We start from the raw sequence: 22,921 nt of genomic DNA on the forward strand, positions 1-22,921 counted from the left end.
CATAAATAATAGTTGGGTCTTTCAGTATCAAAAAACTGAGAATTATAAACCAACCTATAATTGAAATGGTCCTGCTAAATTACAGACCCTTCCAATCATTAATCACCTTGATATTAAAACAGGAAACCCTCTATAAAGAGAGACATTTCACACCTCTCAGGGTGATTATTTCAAGATTACATTACTCTAATGCACGTCATACTTTTATGAGCATGAAAAATATGATAAAAAAGATGAGCATTTCATTTCCAAATGAGCCTTCCTAATGTACCACATTCCTCAAAAAGAAGAAAGAGTTCAAAGTGTTGTATGAAAGGCAAAAGAGTGTGACTGGAAAAATCAGTCAGGTAGGATTTAATGACCTGAGCAGAAAAGGAGAGAATGAAAGGCATAATATGGAGGAAACATCTAGAATAAAACTTGATAAGAGCAAAAATGACTGTCAGTACCAGTTCCAGTGCAGTAAGAAATCTTCAGCTTAACATCTAATTAGAGTAAATCTAAACAGTACAATGAATCCAGTGCCATGAAGACATACCTGAGCTGACAAATACATTTGTTTAATGGAAGCAATACTGTTGAATTACCTGCACTCAAGCTAATAAACCTCATTACTCTGTAGAAGTTATTTGTCCCAGTGGAAAACTACAAAAATGCAGTTAGATATAAGGTAGTGCAAATGCCTCTGTCAAAACAGGTAGGGCAACAGGACAAGAGAAAAGGCATGAATGAGAAAACCTAGAGGCCAAAGCACTGTTATTTATTTTGATAGAATTAAGAGTTTAAGGTGGTTTTGGAAAATACAGTCCCAGTATTAACCACTGCAAAGGATAAAATGGGTTTTAGAACTGCAGCTGCACTACAGAGAGCCTCATTTTACTGTGTAGTAGCAGTCGCGTTCAAAAGTTTATTTCCTTAGCTGTCCTCACACTGAATTCAGAGTTTAGTGGGGGTTTTCCAGCACTCCAAATTGACCTAATGTTATTTCTCTTACTAAAGGCAGCTTGGCATGGAATTTCTTTATCTCAGCCATTTCAAAGTCATTAGTAATTTAATTCTCCATCTCATTTATTAATGGACCTACTTTACACTGGTACTGATTTTTTCCTGATGCATCTACACAAGCATATCTCATTCTCCTGCCACAACTTCATTAAGGATGAGATAGTGCAGTTTGATTACAGACAGTAATGAGGGGTATTTTTAAGCTAACAGTCGCTTTGTAAGTTAAGTTTATACTGTCAGTCAAGCAGAAGTCTGTTCAAATTCCGACACGTCATTGCTCATGATTGAGAGCTAGCTCAGTCTCAGGCTTTGCCTATATTCAAGAACACCCCAAAGAGAAAGTTTCAGACATCTCATGGTATAATCTGCCACCATGCTTTTCCTTCAATGTTTTTGGACATGGTGAGAATAAAACAGCTCAGTTCAGCAACTGGTATTTCCAAAGAATAATGTTACATACTAATTTAATCTAGTTAGTATCTATAATACTCCTGTACAGGTAACTTGTTTTTCATAGGCCAGTAAATTTCAGACAGCTGGTATTTGTAAAGAGAGAAGAAGATAACCCTCATTTCATTGAGATTCAAGGGCTGGGATCTTGACAGAGGCTACAAAAGTCTTATTCTCGCTGTTGCTGTTTAAATACATAAACCTCTATTTTAATACCTTTTCTTCTATGACCATATTTATTACTACAGGAATGATCTGACTTCCACAGCTTTTAGCAGCTCCTCTACTGATTGGGCTGAAGTTCAAGAACCCATTTAGGACAGATTCTGAACTTCTTCTATTCCAGTTAGGTCTCCTCCAAGGCATTCCTTCCTACTCTTCCTTAAACAAGACCCTGTCTTTGGTATTCTCCTTTATTTATTCTCTCACAGGTCTGGAAGTGAATAATATAATAAATATAATATATCATATCATATCATATCATATCATATCATATCATATATATAATATTTAAGGTTTTGATACTCTTCTAGAAATGAATGGAGTTTTTGGTAGTCTTACTAGAGCTTCAGAAAAAAAAAATTAAAAACCCTATAGGAGCCCTGTAGAAAATATGAATAGGAAAAATACTGAGTTGGAATATACTTCTGGGTGTCTTCTTGCCTAAACTCCCACTCATAGCAGGACTGTTGCCAGCACAAGAAAAGTCAGCCATGGTTTTGTCTTGTCTCTTGTCCTGTCTTGAAGTCTTTTGTGTTTTATATGGGCCCTCTAGTATTTTTTTCCCAGACCAGAAATTTTCTGTCTTACCATTAAAATCAGATAGGAATAGGAGCCATCAACCACTTAAATCCTGATCCTCTACTGGCGTATAAATTATGATGCACCTTTTATTGCGGTAATACTTTATGATTTGGCAGCACTTCCAGGGTTACAATACAAAACTTTCTGTAAAAACTCCTAACAAGGTCAATATGAAAAGTAGGCCAGTTCCCATAAAAGTTTAGTTATCCAAAAGTTATGTATCAAAGTACCATAAGTTATATATCTGTAACTTACAGGCAATTCACCCTTCCAGTGGAATTTGCTTAGGCTCTCTATACAAAAGAGGTAGACACCACAGAGAAAGATCTAAAAGAGTCAGTACCCTCTGAAGTGAGCAAACCACAATCAGCATGCTCAGCATGCAGCACCCTGAAGTCAGAAATGACTCAAGGCTTAATCAGAGTAGAAAGGTGCCTAAGGCACCTCTGTGCTTGAGGGGAAGGGAAAAGGATTCAAGGCACACAGCCTAGCTGCCTGCATGTTTGGTCCCACTATGTCTGCATACTTCTTTACTGCTGTCTCCCACTGAGGAAAGGGGATTGTGGCTCTGGTCATCTCTTACCACAATGCTGACTTTCAACATCTTGGTTGTTTTTGTTTTGTTTTGTTTCTTAGTGGCTAGTGTATATGACTTTTTTGGCTGTTAGTTCTACAGACTTCTGAGATTTTAATCCCTCCTTATGTTTTAAGAAATGCTTTTCCAAAAATCAATCTATAAAGCATCACATCAGCATTTCTTCTATGCTTGCACTATATTATTGGAATTATGTTTCCATTACATTATTACTTACAATTCAGCAAGCATTTCCTCTAACTGCATATTTGGCTTGCTACAGGTAAATATGTGTGTATTTACATATGAGAAAATAATATGTGTATGGAATTTTGGTCTGAAATGTAAACTCTAATCTTTAGAGTGGTTTTTTTTTTAATATAAATGCATTCAACATGCATGAGGTGAGAAAATGTAATGTTTCTGGAGAAAAATGCAGAACCAAATATACTCAGTGCTCAACAACAGGGCCATGTAAATTTCTAGTCAATTGGTATCGAGCTCTAGGTTTTTTTTGAGGGGTGATTACAGTGAAAGAATATAAGCTTCTTATCCTAATGAACAAAATTATGTTACACCACATGAATCCCTGCTAAGTCCCTTTCAATGAACACAAAATTTCACCTTACCTGTGGAGTCCTAATTACACACAACTATTTCTGGCTCCAAATTAGCAACAACAGCAAAAACCCACACCTACAAGCCTCTCATGAAGGTAAGACCTTCATAGATCACTCAGCTAACAATTAAACCTGATTAAAAACATTGTAGAAAAGCTGTCAGGTTCCACTGTGAACCCTGATTTTCAAGTCTCTGTGACTCACTCAATTTATTTTTATATAAATGTAATTTTCATAATGGCAAAAGTTGGAGTCAAATTTGTTATTTGTTGTTCCTTTTTTTTAATGAGATGCAATATTTTTTATAAAGACCTTGGATTTTTTCCTTTCTTTAATTTCATAGGAATAGTCAAAAAATCAGGGAATGAGTGTGTGGTTTTCATCAAGGGAATTCACCAACTCTCCCCCAAAGTACTTTAATTTTAATGAGACTGTAAGTCATTATACATTGTAAGTCAAGTGTTAAAGATGCAAACCTGAAAAAGGCATAAGGATCTTTTATGATTAGCTTTAAAAAGTGACTGTTTTCACAGCTTGTATGAAGAAAGGCTCTGGCGCTCAGATTCATTGGGCAAGCCACTCATCCTCTGCCTTCATGACAGAGGAAGAAACAGTCCTGTAAAAGGGCAATCTGGAAAAAGACTGCTGAGAGTCAGCTGGAGTTTCTGAACAAAGATATGTGCATTTTACAGAATCACAAAATTAACTAGGTTGGAGAAGACCTTTAAGATCATCTAGTCCAACCTATGACCTAACACCGCCTCATCAACTGAACCATGGCACTGAGTGCCACATCCAGTCTTTTTTTTAAACACCTCCAGGGACAGTGACTCCGCCACCTCCCTGGGCAGATGATTCCACTGCCCAATCACTCTTTCAGTGAATAATTTTTCCTCATGTCTAGCCTAAGCTTCCCCTGACACAAACTTTGTCCTCTTGTTCTGGTCTGGTCAAAGCTGAGACACAGATCACGTCATTAGGAGACCAGCAGAACCCTATGTCAGCCAAGAATTCAGAAGTACAGAGATGGCACCTTCCATGGAGAATGCCTTAATATCTTAATAGAAAACTTAGCAAAACCAACTCTTTGCCTTTAAAATTTGCCCAAAGGAGGTAAGACCATATGCCTACAATATAATACTCCAGTAGCAAGATTTCCTGCTCAGTGAATGGAAGACCAGATTTGTTTGGAGAGCTCTCACAAAGTAGTTTCCTTTCATATCTGCTGTACCCAGGCTGAGAACAGAGAGTTGGCAGGAACATCAGTTCCTCCCCTTATATTTATTACATGTGCCTTCACAAAGGGTTGTCTGGGGTTACTGAATGTGAGCCTGTGCAAGTGAGTGGGAAGAAAAGTGCCTCTGGAGAATTGTTCTCAAAAACACTCCCAGCTCAACATGATCAACAGTGCTGAGAGTCGACATAGGGACTGAAGCACCAAATCAAGGACCCAGATGTAATATCTTCACCGAACATAATCAGTCTGACCTTCTTCCCATATAGAAATTGTACAGGACTCCAACCCATTGTGAAACCAAGCCACCAAGCAAGAAATTATGCCACAGACTCAAGTTCAGTGAAAGCAGCAGACTCTTTGAACCATCACCCAGGTGTTTCAGAGAAAGAATCTGAGGCACAGCCACACCACAAAATCAGTTTTACAGATCAAGAAATAATACACAACTTAAATGTATATATATTTCATAACGACTACTTAACCAGGTGCATAAAATTCCATTTTGAGCCTGTTGTATATATTACATTGACAGGATTAAAATCAGATTGTAAAACAACAGTATTTTTCAATACAAAGTGGCTTCAAAGATGAAAATCAAAGATGAAAATCAACAGTTGATTTCATTTGGTACGAAAAGAGCTGACTTATAAAATGAAGCGATTATATTTTTCCCAAACAAAATTTCACTTTCTAACATAGATGAAAGAAAAGAATCAAAATGCAGTTCAGGCTGTGGACTTCAGAACTGCTATTGAGACTATAATACTAAACATTCAGACCATGTCACACAGAGATCAGTATGCACAAATTGGCACCTGGGGACAATCCAGGAAATATTAAAAAATGTAAACATGTTTTGCAAGCAGGTCTTCCAGCATACAGCCCAAATTAAATCTAACTTTACAAAAGTGGAAATCTTTCAGTTGTTTAAAGGTAAATTATCCTCTGAGATGAGTTATTTTTTCACAGAGGACAGCTAATTTACCGAGATTTGACCTCCTGCCCCTTTACTGACATGTACTGAATGTGAGTCTAGCCCAAGGGTAATGAATGGTGTTTGAATGAGAGACGTTTTACACCAAATTGTGACAAGGGTAATAGCATGTCACTGAGACTACAACAAATGTCAGGAAAAGGCTGAAATCATAATGGCTTTAGAGTAATCATTATTTGCTGGTAGAAAAACTGCAACAGATTAATTCACCACGTATCTAGTGTGAATGTGGTACAGCTTGATGTAATGTGAGCACAAGTAGTGTGTCATTGTTCCCTAGCCTTAACACATAAAGCCCAAATTGATGTAGCAAGTTATATTTCAACTAGTAGCATATTACATCCTTTGAAGAACCACATTAAAATTCATTTTGTATTAGGTCTTTTTATCTTGTTATGAATAAAAAGAACATGACACTGATTACATATAGAAATCTTTAAATTCCTGGCATATAGAATGAATGCTGAATCAAACCCAGGAATCCAGATGTTTTTAATAGAAAGTTAACTTATTTTACCTTTTTTTTTTATTAAAGAGAGAAATTGGTTTCTAATTAAGTGTGATTTTTACTTTAAAAAAATAGATTATATCCCTGATGGTTGTCTTGTTTTTTCCTCAAGTCATCATGACTCAATAAAATGATAAGCACTCATGGTTCAGTGCTTTTACTCCTGTAAAAACAAAATAAATGCCTTTTAATTTTTTTTGTTTAATACCTAGATATTGAGTTTAGCAAGAGAGTGAGAAAGCTAATTCAATATGGGAGATAAAATAGTTTCTCAAACTGGGGGAACAAACCTAAAATGATACCTCTTAGAGCTGCAGTCCCACAATATTTTGTAATACTCTCTACAACGCCTTTATACATCTAATTAAAGCAATTGTATGCATAATTTTTATGGTTTTTGTTTTCTACTGAAAATGTAAAAATAATTTTTACATTTTATAATATTAAAGCCTTATAATTATAAGGCTTTTAAGCTACTCACATGCTTCTGGTGGACATTTTCACTAAAGCTGATATAACTCTGACAATTGGTGCATCAGTTTTCTGTCCTGGCACCCACATCTTAGTCCTAACTGGACTGGATCTAACCCTGGCATTTCTCCTTGCTGGACAATATGGAATAATAAAGATAAGTGCCAGAACACAGAAAGCTCATATTTATATGTTAATCCTATATCAACCTGTTATCCTTATAGGCCTTTAAACCCTGGAGTATCTCATTTGGGAGAGTTTGTAGGATCAAAGACTAACAAACTTCATTTTTTTCAAAAGACATGCTGGTCCATGACATCAAAACCAGAGATGTTAAATGTTGCACTTCCATTTTTTGCAGCAACTATTCCATAGGTTACTCCAGACTAGTTGAAGCAGCAGTTACAGAAGGGAAAGGCTAGAACTCCATTGAGACCTCACCTCTAGCAAGAGACAGAAAGATATGGCAAGTTGTGAAAAAAAGTTCCTTTACTGAACTGGAGAAAATCTGCAATCAAGATTTCTTGGTTTAAACATCATTACCAGCACAGCCAGCCAGCAGGTGATTAAAATTTGTCATGGTTTAACACCAGCTGGCAACTCAATACCATGCAGCCACTCACTCAAACACCCATGAGTGGGGTGAGAGAGTGAATACAAGCAGTAAAACCAGAACAAAAATGTATCTGCAGTGCTGCTGCTAGATGGATTGAGAGTGCTGCACACCACTACACAAAACAAGAACAAACCATGGTTAGCTGGCATTTAGTTTCTTAACCTTATGAAAACTTTCATAAACTCACTTTCAAAACAAAAGGAAATCCCAAGTCATAATTAGCCCTAGGTTTTTCAGTTAGACTGCGGAGTTGTTTAAAATAGTTGCAAGAATTACAGTCTGTCTTAATACCGAGACGTGAAACAATCAGAAAAAAAATTATTACACAGACTAGAAAATAAGAATAGTGGGCCAACACAAGTTTATGTCCAACAATCAGATTCTTGGTTTAAAATAGTTAGGTTATCATGAGATGGCCTTGTGTATAGTGCACATAAAGGTACAAACTACAATGGTGCTGAGGTAACGGGATAAAAATGGCATTAGAATTTTGGACAACTCAAAAATTTTGTCTAAGAAGAGACTTCATCTTAGCCCTGTCATTGCTTACCAGAAAATAACTTATTTTCTGCTCTGTTCTAAATCTTATAAGGCCTGTAAAAAGTAACTTTTAAAGCCACCATTTTAATTTATTGGTAGTTTTTGGAGAACTTTTTCTGGACTCAAAGATGATGATAGTTATTGCAAGCATTTAAAGTAATACAGAAAAAGAGGGTCTAGAATGGCAGTGTCAGAATTAAAACAAATAAGCCTCTTTTTTTTTCTTCTTTAAAATGCCTCACCCAGAATCACAGCTTAATATTAGAATATATTTTCTAGCTAAACATTATCATTTCATACAACTCAGAGCTTTCATCATCTAATTGCAAACTTCAGCCAGTTAGCCTAGTGTAGAATTGGATAAAAATATTCAGAATGAGAAAGAGGACCTCTTCTCTCAATCATGAATCTGGATACTTGCTGTGTAATATGCACCTAAGCACCTTTGATATTGTTATGCAGTTTGTATACACTGCTTACAACACAAAACCAGAGAAACTTTTTTTGTGTTAAATTGCATCACAGTTTATAACCATTGTACCTGGAAGAAAATATGAAGAAATCAGACTCAAGTATATGTTTTAAAATAGTAATGCAATCATAAAATAAAATACAAATAACAGGTTTCACACTCCATCTGAATGACAAAGAAAGGAAAAGGTTGAAGCTGCTAATTCTGACAGCTCAGTGAGCAGCCAGAGCTCCACAGACCTCTCTTAGTATTCATGAATCTATGCTGACTTACATAAAGCCAAGATTCATCTTTTATTAAAACACAATATGTGAAATGAACATTCTTTAATTTTCCTTCAAATAGCCATCTTCAGCTCTGTTAACTCTATTGAATTCTACTCTGTATCATCCAGGTCATATCTCATTTCCCAGTTCTAAACATCCATCAAAGACTAAAAGGTTCTGGCCTATTTTACACATTTTTAATTATGTTATAAAGACTGACAAGACACAAAATTCAGTTTGTGAAAATCTAAGCAGAAAAGATTTTACTGTCAATGTCAGGCACAGTAACATAAATGACATCACAAAATCATTAAATCAGATTAGCAATGATTTTTAGAGAAATGAATGGCATTATATCCCAGCTACAAAAAAAATGCAAGGGGAGAAAAAAAGTACATTGTACTTCACTTCAGTAGAAACATTTTTGGAGCAACTGTGGAAGTTTCCTTGTTGCTCTGCCTTTTTCTTGTTTTAGCTTTTACTTTTGCTATTTTACAATTTTGTTATGACAGTGGATGACACAACTTAGATGAGAGCATTTACTCACTCTCGAAAATAGATTAATATGATTTTACATTGCACTGAAATCATAAGCAAAAGTAATAAGTTCCTTTGAACTAAGGCAAAGAAAACAGCAAAGGACAAGTAAGCATATTGCCTAGGAACAAAATTAACACCAAGATCAGGAGTATATTAGTCAAATAAATAGCCTCAGTGCAACAGAAAGCCTTATTAAAAGATTGATGACAATAAGCAAGCCATCTATTCTGAATTTTTCAGCTTTCTCTGATATTGAGTAGTTCTTAATAACTCTCAGCAAAATCTTAACAAAACAAATTTTTGTTTTGTTAAAATTTTGTTAATAAAATCATTTTTCTCCTTGCTATAATTCTAAAATGATGCAAACTTAACATTCAACTTAAAGAGAAGGTTTTATTATCACATAAACCCTAATGTAAATTTCATGTATACATATAAATTTTAACATTTGAAAGTGTTGTATGAAGAATAGAGTATTGGTTAAACTCCTAATACTTCAATAATGGTCACTGACCATGAATCTTTTCATGTCTATCACAAATCTTTAATACACCTTGACTCACAAGCATAAGAAACTTAAAGTATTCCCATTACCTTTGCTACTTAGCAGTATGCAAACAGCACAAAGTTTGCACAGAAATCAGTGTTCTTGCATTATCTCATAAGTGTCCAGGGAAGAGCCACAAGGTCAATGAAAGGTTTTGAACAAGAATCCTGTAAAGAGTGGCTGAGGGAGCTGGGGTTATTCAGCCTGGAGAAGAGGGGGGTGAGGGAGGACCTTATTGCTCTCTATAACTACCTGAAAGGAATATTTTATTTTATCAGACAAATTATTTTCTAAGTACTCTAATTTCCCTGTTTCTATGTACAGTGCATTTTTTCCTTATCCTTCCTCCAGTAACTTCTTCTGGCTGCCTGGGTTCACAAACTCTACACAGTCATCTCAAAGTAACAGGAAAAATTTCTTGTTTCTGGGTCTTCTGAGGTCTGGGCCCCTGTTCAATGCCCTCCTAGTCTCTGCTTATACTGCAAACTCCAACTCACCCTGTCTCTTCTTCATCTACTCTTGACACTTCTCTCCAGCAGATGTCTCTTAGGTGACTTTTGGGAAGGTAGAGTCCCTCCCTCCAACAGGAAGTTTCTGTGGAATCAAAGGACCAACAGCTGAACAATGCAAACACACAACACTTACAGCTTTTTACCATGCATTTTGCAGAACAAAGATAAATGAAAACATCTGATTTGTATCAGATTCTATCAGACATCTGATACAAATCTTTCTACCACCTTACTTTAGCGCCAAAATAACTTCCTGGAAATAGGGTAGAAGGTAGACAAGTGCTAAGATGAAGGACTAACTCCAAGTCTACCTCTACAGGAGAAAAGAATCCCAAATATTTGTGGATGACACTATCACAAAGCCACAGTGCCAGAGACCAGTGTCCCTTCCTCCTGTTGATGTTGGGGTGCTGCATCTGGATGAAATGGAATGGAAGACAGCAACGGTAACCTGGTGACAAGCTGTCGACATTAGAAAGTGCTGAATTCAAGCTTGTTTGGGATTTCCTTACTTATCCCTGTAGGGTGTATTACCCTCTTCAACTACATCTCTCCACTGAGCATAGATGAAATATAAGTAAATATGCTTTTAAATTTGAGGCCTAAATTTCAGTGGGATGAATTTGGATCTGAGTACTTGTACTAGATAGGCTCATCCAAGGTAGAGGAACTCCTCTGCTTAGTGACAGAGTTCTGTGGGAAGATGAGTAGGCAGAGCATACATCAAGGAGAGTGGGAGGCTGACTACAGGACTTTTTTCCTGCCTTCCCTAAGACAGGTCCAACAGGCAGATACGACGCATGATACAGAGGATTCCTTATCCTTTCTTCATTTAGCTGAACATGGTGACTTTAAGGGGTAAGGGACAATGGTGAAAAGCTCCTGCTGGATGCAGAAGGTAAGTCTCCACTGTGACTGCCCCACCTTCCCAGTGCCCTGGTGTAGTAGGTACGAGGCTCTGCAAACGGAACTGAACAATAACAATGGTGATGTTGATCTAGGACAGAGGTGTCACTGAGGTCTATGCCCTGTGTCAAAACTGCTTCCAAAAAGGAAAAAAAGAAGACTCCCTTCTGAAGGCCAGATATGCAGAGGGATCACCTTAGGGAGCTCTTCTGCTTCCCTAGAAACCAGGATGAAGATGAGAAGAGAAGGTTTGCCACCAGGTAAGGCACACCATTGTTTGAAGGACAGTGTGCTGGCATGATCCTTCAGTCTGCCGTCTCAGTGGAGACAGGGGATGGAGAACCATGCAGCAACAAAGATGCCAGGGATATTGGTTTGTTAGAACCCATGGAATTGTCTAAGACATCGTTTGTTAGAAACCATGGAGGTGTCTAAGGCTGATATTCAAATGCTACCAGAAGTGTGGTGGCATCAATAGCCCAACAGAAGAGCACCTACACCAATGCACATAGAATGAGGAAAAAACCCCCAAAACTAGAGGAGCTGGAAGCTTCTCTGCAGCAGGAAAATACAGATGCTATCATAGAAACATGGTGGTTGACTCACAACTGGAGTGCTGCTGTGGCTACAGAGGGTTCAGAAGGAATAAGCAAGGACAAAGAGGCAACAGGGTAAGCTTTGACTCATCAAAGTTTAATCATGGTGATGATAGGGTAAAGTGTCTATGCGTAAGAATGAGGATAAAGGCTAACAAGACATATCCCAGCCAGGATATAGCTGGGAGAACTGTCATGATCACAATCCCAAAGAGCTGTGTGAATGGAGTTATATCTAGTTGGCAGCTTGACATTCAATTACACTTTAATTTCCAATATTTCTACTGCTTATAACAGTGGTCATATTCTCACTTTATTTTTCTTGGATCAGCAGCCTGTTTACCAGAAGAGAATAAGGATACCTTTGGGAAAGGACTGTTATTAGATCAGTCATTTTGCCCTTCTCACAGAAAATAAATAACTGTATTTATTGCTACAATGTACAGCAAAGGATGGGGGAGAGGAGGGGGAAGGATATTAAAAATATCTTTTATTGAGGTTTGCTTTGAAACAACTGTGCTCTTATTTTCTGCACCACCTCATCTTTGTGATTATCAATGGATATGAAAAGAGGACAAGCTATTAGACAGAAAAAAGGAGATTAAAGCATACAGAAAACTTCTTGATCTGCCTATAAAACTGAAAATATTTAGAGGGGTGGGGGGAAAAGGGGACATGAGTTCTCCACTGTTTCATGTGCAGTATTCTGAGCACATATGAAAAGTATCTTGTTTCTCACATCTAATATCAACCTGAGTTGTTGAGAGAGAGAGTATATTCTTTATTAAACAAAAAGAGAGAGTGGAAATGAATAAAGGTCTTATATACATAAAATTTAAGTTGAATGTATTGAAATTTTAGTGCATATACAGAATATTGAAGATGAACAGCAAATCAATTCACTATGCCCATACCCTTAATCCAAGAGCCTGCGCTGAATAGATTCTCAAAAGGAGTTTTCATGTTGTAAGGAAACACCTCATGTTAAAGAACACTCTAAGTTTTTGTATTTTAAAGCTGATAACTCTCTTAGAACTTTCTGAAATACAATTAAAAATACCCAAGCAATGATCTGGAAATTAAAAATGCAGTTGAAAAATAGGGGATAAAAACACCTTGTGGAGTGAAGCAGAATTTAGCTGTTTCAACTCAGATTATTTTCTTGTACCCAAGATTTCCATTTCTCACAAATTTTGGCTTAAGCTTCAAGCCTGAGTGTCTCACAGACAGCTGCCTTGAAAAGCAGTGAATCTGAATTCACTTAAATCTGTGCCTATTTTCACTTAAAATATTTACTGGATTCTTTAAGGAATTAATGTTTATCGTTTCATGTTCCTCTTCTTTTAACATTCTGTGTCATTACTGAAAAAAAATGTGGGATAGATCACTATAGACTGGCAAATCAATGGCAATTTATACTCTGAGATTCTAAGACAAATTTCCACATTTCAATTTTTCACATTCCTCTAGTGAAAAATTTCTCACAAAGAGAGAAAATTCATGACAGAAACGGGGAAATCATACATTTTGGCCAAACATTAAAAGGCCAAATAAAAATTGACCTTCAGAATGACTGCTTGTAACTTTCTGTACCTGTATGTGCTCTTGCAGTTTGTTTAAAGGAACTAATGAATCCGGTTCAGAATCACAAATCTTTTTTTATGGTGTCAGCAACAAATCTACTAATGGAATTTCACTGCTCTGAGATTAAAATCTAAAAAATATAGTACAGCCCTCCTTTTTTAAACATGCCACTTGATTCAGTCTAGCAATTACAGTAATCCATGGCAACAGCAGGTGTAACATCAGATATCATTGAAACTCTGTTCAGCAGGAAGAATTCAACTACACACATTTCTGCATAAGAAGTAGCCTGAGAAAGTCCTAATCCTGTTATGTCATTGTCCTGATGTTCTGTAGGATTCTGGCTCTCGAGTAAGAGCCGAGTGAATAAATTTTCCGTACAATTACTTAGATAGCACTTGCGTACTTCAAAGCACATAGAAGTGTTATAGCTCCACGAACATTTATTCTGAAGTGTTACCAAAGTTGATTGCAATGATTTTAATATATTTCTGTATCTACTTAAAAATTCCATCGTTCCATGAAATCTGCATTAGTCCTTCAGCCTTTCAAGTGCTCCATTCCCCTTAGAAGCCCTCCACTGAACTCACCAATTTGTCATTATCTCCCTTGAGCTGTGAGCCCTAAGCTGGACACAGGACTCCAAGAGGCCTCCTGCTATATGCTGAAAAGAGATGAACAATTGCCTTCCTGGAGCTTTTGCCTTTCTTGGATGCAGCCTAGTATGCAGCCAGAATTCCTCTTCCTAGGGACTGAACATATTAGATTTTTTCAAGGTATTGGAGTACTGCCCTGGGCATCACAACTTCTGAAAGATTATATTGGCCTTTTAATGACAGCAGCCAGTTCACCTTTGAATGCATAATCTGTATATGGGCAGCTCACTGAATTAATCTCCAACTCAAGCCTCCTTGATGAAAAAAATGGTATATAATGGATTAATTACATTAATTACATTAATTATATTATAGCAGGACTTTGTGATCTTACAGCATCTACTCATTGACTGGAGTGGTACACAAGATGCATGAGTAGAGTTTGTCAGCTTTTCCAAAAGAGACACTCAGATGGCCACAAAAAAGTGCTGGGCTTTTCCTAAGAAATTCTTTTGACCATCATCCATCATCACAGAAAGTAATGGTGATTTATTCTAAAAAAAAAAAAAAAAAAAAAATCTTTTTTATCTTGTTTAGGCTAGCAAGAAATAAACTTAACATTCTTTCTTACTGGTGCTCCAGAACAGGAAAAAAATTCTTTTGCTTACATGAGCTGGTAATACTGTTGCCCTTTTATTTGACAGCCCTGCTTGCACTGCCTTCCTGTAGACATCAGTTTGTTTTATTCTCCTGTTTGAGAGAGATGAAAAGCTTTTGTCTTACCTATAAACAGGATCTCTCAACACATACTATTAAGAGCAAAGAAAACAAACTTTTAAAGACAAAAATAGGCATTCCAGAAGTCTCTAGGTAATTTCAAGCCTGTGTCTGAAAATGAGAGCCTGAAACACTAAATTTGAAAGACAAACCCAGGCAGTATTTTTTTCAGCAATTCCTGTTTATGGTGCTCTTTCTTAATCAGCTGAATATATATTGACAAATGTGGAAATGAACTGCTGGCTTACAGGCCTTCACACCTTCTGTGGCAGATGGAACTTGGGAGTCTTGGTTCCAGTGAATGTTTCATACTTTTTGTAAAGATAAATAAAGGAACAGGAAAGAATGAATGCATCACAACTGTATCTTGTTTAAGCCAGTTCCTTACAAAGCTGGAAACCAAATTCAGTCCTAAGTCAGGACAGGCAAATGAAGACAATTTATGTCTCAGTGTTAAGTTATTAAGGTGACAGTAGAGCCTCATTTTCCTATGAAGATACAAAAGTATCTTTCCTCCAAGCTTTCCCCCTTCAAGATTTAGGAATGTTTGTATGGAGAGTTTTGCTTTAGTGCAATTTTGATCATTATTATTGTTATTAATATTACTTCATAAAGAAAATACATAACAATAATCAATACTGCATCAATTACCTTTGAAGATTTTAGATCTTTAGGGGAAAAAAATATTTAAACTCTGCAGCTGTAGTTCCCTATTCTAACTATCTACAGTTTAATTTTTGAAGTTACAGCCAATGAAACATTTGCTTTGTTCACAGAGAGCAAAAAGAAAGACTAAGCAGGGAAGCATCATCTAGGTCTGCACAATTCCCCTTTCATGGTCCTTGAAAATGTAGAAGCAAGTGTTGAAAAGGCCAACCTTGTTTCTTAACTTCTGTATAAGAAAGAGCACTGCAACCTCAGGCTGACCCTAATATTTTCTATTTAAGCTGCTGGAACAAATGAAAATATTAAAACCGAGACAGTAAGAAATTCACAAGGAGGACACAATAAAGTGAGTAAAAAGAAGAGTGAAATGCTTTATGAAAAGAGAAGATAAAGGAGGCAAATGCCCCCAAAGTAAGAATTATAGAGGAGGCACTCTCTGTGTGTTTGACCTCTGCTGCAAAAGGATTTATTGAGACAAATAAAGATACTTATTGCTTGGGACTTTAAACAATTGTCCCTGAATATTTTACATGGCCTCTCTAGTCCTTTTACAGTTGTTGGAAACTTTATTTCTTCCAGTCCTTCTACAACTTGCGAAAGATAAACACATAAACAAGTTAACCCATATAATATACTTCTTGACATCTTTGAAAGCATTTACACAAGTCTTAAATAATTAATATTTCCAAGATAACTTAAGCTGTGATTACCATTTTTCTGGTAGAAAATGTAAGTCAAATAAAGCACACAGAGAGGCAATGTCATACTCAAGATTAACATATTGATGTTCCTTCTAGTTTATTGCATATGTTGCCAATTTGTCCAATTTCCCTAATTCTTTGTCTTGACTAGCAAAGGTTGCAGTGTCTCAGAAAGTCTTTGAGGATAAAGAGGATGTTCTGATAAATGCCATTGCCACTTAATGGTGAAAGGGAAAATGTATCACCTGCATAGTACATGCACCACAAGGAAGCCTTTGAGCTTCCTGCATGAGCATGGCTCAAATACGCACAGTAAATCTACCATGACAGGATACACAACCTGTCATTTGTACAAGCATTGTTCATCCAGTGTACAGCACAAATATATGAGGTTTTTTTTCCCTCAGAAAATCCAGGATAGAAACAAGAGACCCCTATGAAAATTAAAATCCTAGCAAGCTGGGTACCTCTAATGAGAAACAATGAATGCACCATCAGTTTTTAAGAACTGCCTCTTAAGACATGAGCTCACTGATGATACCTATCCTTGCACAAAAAAAATAGGTTAATGAGTGGAACTAAGCCTGATAATAAAGTTATTTAAAAGAATATCTTTTGTTTAAGAAGCAAAGTTAAATCAGTTTTGGTTTTGTTATGGACATATCACATTAGCCATATAAAAGCATCCATTCTTCCCTTCTGTTCCACAGTTTGAAAGTAATTTTTTCATTAATAATGGAGAAATCTCAGAATAATTTTACTGTACAAGTCATTTGCCTTGAGGGAAACTCTGAATATTGGACTATTTGAGAGAAGCCTATATATCGGACTAAGTTAGTAAATCTCAAAGCTGGTGAAGGTCAGTGACCAAATTCATCAACTCCCATCAACTCTGATGATGCAAGGACCTAGAAGCCTGCACAGGTAAGTACGATTTAAAGTAGATTTCTGTTTCAATGCTAGTATAAAAAGGTTGAAAGGTAGATAGATAGATAGATAGATAGATAGATAGATAGATAGATAGAGATATTAACAGAGATATAGAAATATGTAAATAAAGATTAGATATAGATGTAGATATATAATGGAATCAGTTGATTCACAACAGCAAAATCTATGACGATTTGCATGCATACACTGTAGTTATTGTTTATATAAAAACTATTTCTTATTCTTTCTGGTTCCCCAGGTTACCACTCATAAGCAGTCCTAAGTAAAGGGAAAAAAACCCCAAAACCATAAACTGCCCCAAACAAACAAAACAAAATCATTACTTTCTGTCTAGCTAGGCAAGATACTCATGATAATCTCAGTTGCCTAGGAGTAAGCACATTAATGAAAAAATAATAGCTGTTTTAGATTAAACAGCAGGCTATTAAAAATAGAGATAGAAGGCAGCATTAAATAGTGCCATAAATCTTTTGCAGAGATTTAAAGATATACTCAGTTAGAGTTACATTGTCACAGCAATGGACACTCACAAGAAGGTGTCTGTTAACAATTGGCACCCAGCAGCATCTCAACTGTCACATGTGTTTAGATCTCTTAGCCATAAATCCCTTTTTCATATATTTGGAAAAATTCTGAAATAAGTTATCAGCTATTAACAGTCTCATGCTGTGAAAATAGCTTTTCTAAAATATTTTTACTTTCTAGTCCCCAAAATTTCTGCCTTGTAATGTTTCTAAGGACTTATTACCCTTTGTTACTGACCCCTATATAAAGACTATCTTCACAACCCTGTAGAATAAATAGAGAAATAAAACCATCTATTAGAAGAAAGAAATTATCAAACTGTAGAGGCATTCATCTTGTTCTGTGGAGATAGGCTGAGAGAGCTGGGATTATTCAGATTGGAGAAGAGAAGGTTCTGGAGAGACCTAAGAGCAGGTACCTTTCAGTATCAAGAGGGGGCTACAAGAGAACCGAACAGGAAGTTCTGCAAGAGCATGAAGTGACAGGACAAGTGATAATGGCTTTAAACCAAAAGAAGGCAGATTTATGTTAAATATTAGGAATAAATTCTTTACTGTGAGGGTGAAAGGGAACTGGAACAGGTGGTTCAGATAAATTGTGGGTGCCCCATCCCTGGAAGCACCCAAGGTGAAGTTGCATAGGTCTTTGAATAATCTGGACTAGTGGAAGGTGCCCCTGCCAGTGTCAGGGGGGCTGGAACTAGATGATCTTTAAGGTCCCCTCCAATCCAGACAATTCTATCATTCCATGATTCAATGATTCATCTGCCAAGTCCAAGAATGGACTAAATTCCTATAACAGTGTCAGTAACCAATGCTGAGACTGGTTGCTGTTTAAGATTTAAGGTTTTGTGTAAATGTGCTAGTGAAATAAGAGCTTAAATACCTATCATTTTATTATTATATCATATGGGAATTTAATTCAACAAAATATTGTACACACTACCTTATCTAACTGGATACTGGACCATCCTCTATCACTTCTTTTTTAATTTCACGTAAGTGTAGAGGAACTCATGTAAATTCTTCATTTTCAGTGCACAGCAAGCTCTGTAAAGGATAAGAATTGATGTTGTTGTCATGCCAATCAAAGCTAAAAGCTTTTTTGAATGAGCACTCAAATCAAGCTGATACTAAATGTCACTTCTTTCCTACCTCATGGCTGAAAGTGCTATAAATTTTAAGTACAGTTATCAGGAAAAAAGGCTGTGTGCTTTTTGGAGGAACCACCTAAGCTTAAATACTGAAAATTAAAATTGAATATTTGAAAAATAATGGAAAGCAAAAGCAGAAGGAGTCAATAATTTTAATTTTATTATGAAAAATTAAATTATTAGAGTCCAAAATGCAGTAGTTACAATACACAGAGATAAGAAATTACCTTATAACACAAAGTATAATATGAACTAACTTGTTCCAGATAATAAAAACATTCTGTGACAAAATTCTGATTGTATCTAAAGGGTATCTCAAAAAAGTGCTAAAAATTACAAAAATAGAACCAACCTGAATAAAAACTACTACCACCACCACCAACAAAACAGAAGTTAAGGAATGACTCATTATCTGACATGTATGTCACTTGATAGTAGTAACAGTTTTGGCCTTAAAACTTTTATTTCTCTGGGTAAAATGGAATAAAGATAGACTGTTATGTTTTGCCGATATGTGTATTTACCAATATTGCAAAAGCATGTTATACAGAGTAAAAATGTATTTAAAGATTTGTTCAAGACAATTGCCTACAATAAAAATCTCTAACTAGAACCAGAGTTCAATAGCTCTGCAGATATCTTAATGGTCTGGGTACAAATCTGAGCTAGGAATGAGGATATAAACATTTTGGGTATATAGTTTTAGAAAAAGAAGATAGGGAGGCATTATGTGAATTCCTTTTTCAATCACTCTTATCTTGCAAATCTGCCTGCAAATACCATCCCACCTGAGGCAAAAGGCAGAATTATCTTGTAAAGAGGCAGAAACTGAGTTCTATCTGGTCAAAACCACCCAGAGACTTAGTTCTATGACCCAGTTACATGGAAAGCAATTCATTTGTTCACACCAGAATCTCTGAAATTTAATAAAAATATACACATCTGCAAGCCAGTTAATTTAATATATTTCATCTCTATTGGCTATAAAGGGGTAGACTGCAATTTGCACATAGACTTGTAACATTTAAAAATCTAACTTAGGCAAAGGGATCTCATCAACCATTTCTATGACACACAGTCCTAGAAAGCAGAGAAAATTACTTTAAACTTAACCAGATAAAGAAGTGTGTGGCATTTACAAAGCTAGGATTCTAATGGATTTCATTTGAGGAGCAACTTACTGTCATAACTAATTTTTTATACACACACACATACATTTTTATATATGTATATATAAAATAGTTTATGTTATAAAAGAGACTATGTGCAACATATAATGCATATATAAAACACTGAACTTGCATACATACACGAACAATGTGGAAGTGCAGACAAAAATGAAGCAATTTTCTGAGAAAGCCAAGCAAAAGGAAAAGGCTTCCTTCTTGTTAAATATTTTCCATCTAAATCTTCTGTGAACATTTACAGCTGTTAGACAGAGAAGAAACAAAATCTACCAAATACAGAAATCCAAAATCTGAGATTTATGTGTCATGCTAGTAAAGTATGCAGTGCACTGTTATATACACACTTGGAAATAAAGCATAGTTATTTGAGCCAAGGAGAAAGATATTGAAACTCCAGAACATAAATCTGAATTTTAAAGACTGTCAAGTTAAACCTATTAAGTCAACATTGGACAATGAAGCAAATAACTCATTTTCCAAAATAACTTTGCATATACAAACACAAGAAAACAAATTTAAATTAGCATAGAAAATTTCTTTGTTTCATGCTTAACTTCTCTTTACTATTACTATTATTTAATTATAATTTTGTGCAATACATGGCACTTACGTAACAGCTCAAGGGATTTGTATTTAAAATTTCATTGCTTTGAACTCTTTTTTGGTAATAAAGGATTTTAGCATGGTTTTTAATGCACATAGACAATGAAATTCTAAATACATCTACTGAGCTGGAGATGCAAATTCAGGTAATGAACCCAGTCCTGCAATTAATCCTCGCTGAAAAGTGTAAGGGACTCTGACATGCAAATGAGCTTAGTCAACACTCCTAGTTCCAAGTAGGGACTTGGAATAAATCAATATGTTTTATTTTGAATATGTCCATATTTTCAAATCAAACCAGGGATACCTGAGTCATTAAAGTAGAGATGAGCCAGGAGGCAGTTTCTCTCATGGATACTCTCCCAAAAAATTTTTCAACTTTATTTTGCATGTGACATTATAGCCAAGCATATTTGTGAGACTAGTTTAGGCAAGCTGAACATAAAAGAAGCAAGAAAAGCAGAAGGTGGATATGAAAATTAAGACTATCAATTCAAATTGCAAATTACTGCGATAATAATGCAAAGGTAAATCATTCTTTCTGATTCAAGTGGTTGTAACTACTGTATGTGATTCCCAAGAATCTCTGTCAGAAGAATGGGAATGACAAAGTGAATCTGTGTTCTCATATGCAACCGCAAGTGCTTCTTGAAGAAGTGTTGTTTTCAACACTGCTTGAGAAGTGTTGAAAATATCCCCTTGGTCTTGATGCTCTGGTACCTCATCTTAATTGCTCTTTATTTGACCAGGCTGAACTGGCAAAGCGAATTCATGTCACAAAGGACTGTGTTCAGTGCACAGCACTCTAATACCTGATTATGAGCTTCATCTTATCAAACTGCAACTGCTTAACAAATCAGTGTCTAGGGTCAAGCAGATATTGAGGCCTCTTGCTGCAGAGCAGCAAGCACTTCTGGAACTGAATAGAGTCCAAAACAACATATGTTTAAGACTCTTACTTCTTTTCCTTTTTTAAAATAGAGCATAAAGAACTAACTTAGACACCTACCTTATGCATGGCAAATGTTGGATGAGATTAATCACCCTCTTAAGGAGAAATACCTGTCAGAGAACATCTGGCAGTACAGCTTCCTTCTCTTTTTCACTTATGTGGGGTACTTCTGCCACAAACCTGTTAGATAGCATACCTGTGACCAACTGAGTAAAGTGATATTATGAAAGGGCTGAATATATATACCCATCTTTGACTGAAATTTAGTAGTATTTAGAAATAAGGAGAGAAAGCAGAATATAATAATTGATGGATTAGAAAAGCAAATGTCCTTATGATCCATTGTGATTCAAGGACAACAGTATGAGAACCTCTGTTCTGGGCAGTTTCAGAGAAACATGGGTTTCCCAGTGTTAAAAGAGATATTTCCCTTGGTCAGTTATACCAGTTTGTTTCATCACTTCAGCCTTAAACTCTGCAGCAAAGTTCTCCATTTTGTCCATTTACATTTACACAGTGCAAACTTCACGAAACATATTGTAGACTCTATGGGGTACACTAACACTAGTGCTTGGAATAATGGGAAGAATACTGATGGAGAAGGAAAGCATGCTGCATTAACAATAATTCATGCCTGTGTAACATATATAAACTGCTACATTGGAGATGATTGCACTCTGCTGGACTGTGTAAGATTCATGCAACATCCAAGACAAAAGGGAGTATAAGGACTTCTGATGCCATCACTCCCACATCAGACTTGTCTTACTGGAGTTGCTGTTTAGAACATTATAGTCATGATCTGACTATGGGTAAAACTTCACTATGGAGGTACAAATGCTGCTCCACAGAGTTATCAATTTTTATGCTTTTACTGTGTCTGATGACTCCAGGGCTGAAAAGTCTAATAGAATATTGATAAAATGTATTTTGAAAAAAGACAAATTAAAAAGAAATTACTGTATTTGCAGGGGTTTTTTTTAATTTCAGCCATATTCATTATTTTGAAAGAATTTAATATATTTTTAATAATATTTCAAATTTATAATTTTTATGTCACTACATGTTTTATTTGTTTGTTTTTAAAAGGATCCTGACCCATTCTGGACCGGCAAATCCTAAAATTCAAGATCCTAGCTGCAGGATTATACAGCAAATATTAAAGCAATACATTATTTCCAACTCAAATAAATAAGCTGGCCACCAAAGAGCAGCTTTCTTTGTTTATTTTAAAAAAAATTCTATTAGGCAAAAAATCTGATACCAAGGTAAAAAAGCATTTGTTCACACTGGTTATTGCCTGTGTGAGACCAACCGCATACTGTGGGTAGACCAAAATAAAAGACAAGGTCATTTGTAGCTTAGCTCAAAGTGTTTCCCAAAGGGAAACTGTAGCTGCTGCACACAGTGGGAAATGTCATCTGAGGAGAGCACACTGTTCCAATGGTTAAGAACAGTACTGGATTTACATATCCATACCCCTGCATGTCCAAAGAGAAAGATCACTGCTGCAAGCCCTATGTGTGCAACCACAGAACTGCCGCCCCTCCTTGAACTATAATGAGTTG

The 22,921-nt window shown here is 36.1% G+C and overlaps 2 long non-coding RNA genes across 6 annotated transcripts in view; one reads left to right on the forward strand and one right to left on the reverse strand.

Annotated features, from left to right (window-relative positions):
* Nucleotides 1-11,414, reverse strand: part of LOC135295441 (uncharacterized) — a 41,137-nt gene extending 29,723 nt beyond the window's left edge. The window contains exons 1-2 of one of the 3 annotated variants that reach the window (XR_010357540.1): nucleotides 11,258-11,414; nucleotides 10,142-10,238 (exon numbers count right to left, since the gene is read on the reverse strand). This is a non-coding gene — a long non-coding RNA (uncharacterized LOC135295441). Of the gene's footprint in view, nucleotides 1-10,141; nucleotides 10,239-10,389; nucleotides 10,569-11,257 lie in introns of those variants that run through there. The other 2 variants (XR_010357539.1, XR_010357541.1) reach the window with 2 other exon arrangements.
* On the forward strand, nucleotides 10,596-22,552 carry LOC135295442 (uncharacterized). Of its 3 annotated transcripts, none has more exons than XR_010357543.1 (6): nucleotides 10,596-10,733; nucleotides 10,931-11,054; nucleotides 11,158-11,733; nucleotides 15,563-15,627; nucleotides 16,693-16,906; nucleotides 22,443-22,552. It is a non-coding gene; the product is annotated as an uncharacterized LOC135295442 (long non-coding RNA). The 3 variants fall into 3 exon arrangements; XR_010357542.1 differs by having other exon boundaries at nucleotides 10,603-10,817; XR_010357544.1 differs by having other exon boundaries at nucleotides 10,603-10,817; nucleotides 11,158-11,322.
* The last annotated feature ends 369 nt before the right edge of the window (nucleotides 22,553-22,921 follow it).

This window comes from Passer domesticus, chromosome 2 (genome assembly GCF_036417665.1).
Source record: "Passer domesticus isolate bPasDom1 chromosome 2, bPasDom1.hap1, whole genome shotgun sequence".
NCBI lineage: Eukaryota > Metazoa > Chordata > Aves > Passeriformes > Passeridae > Passer > Passer domesticus.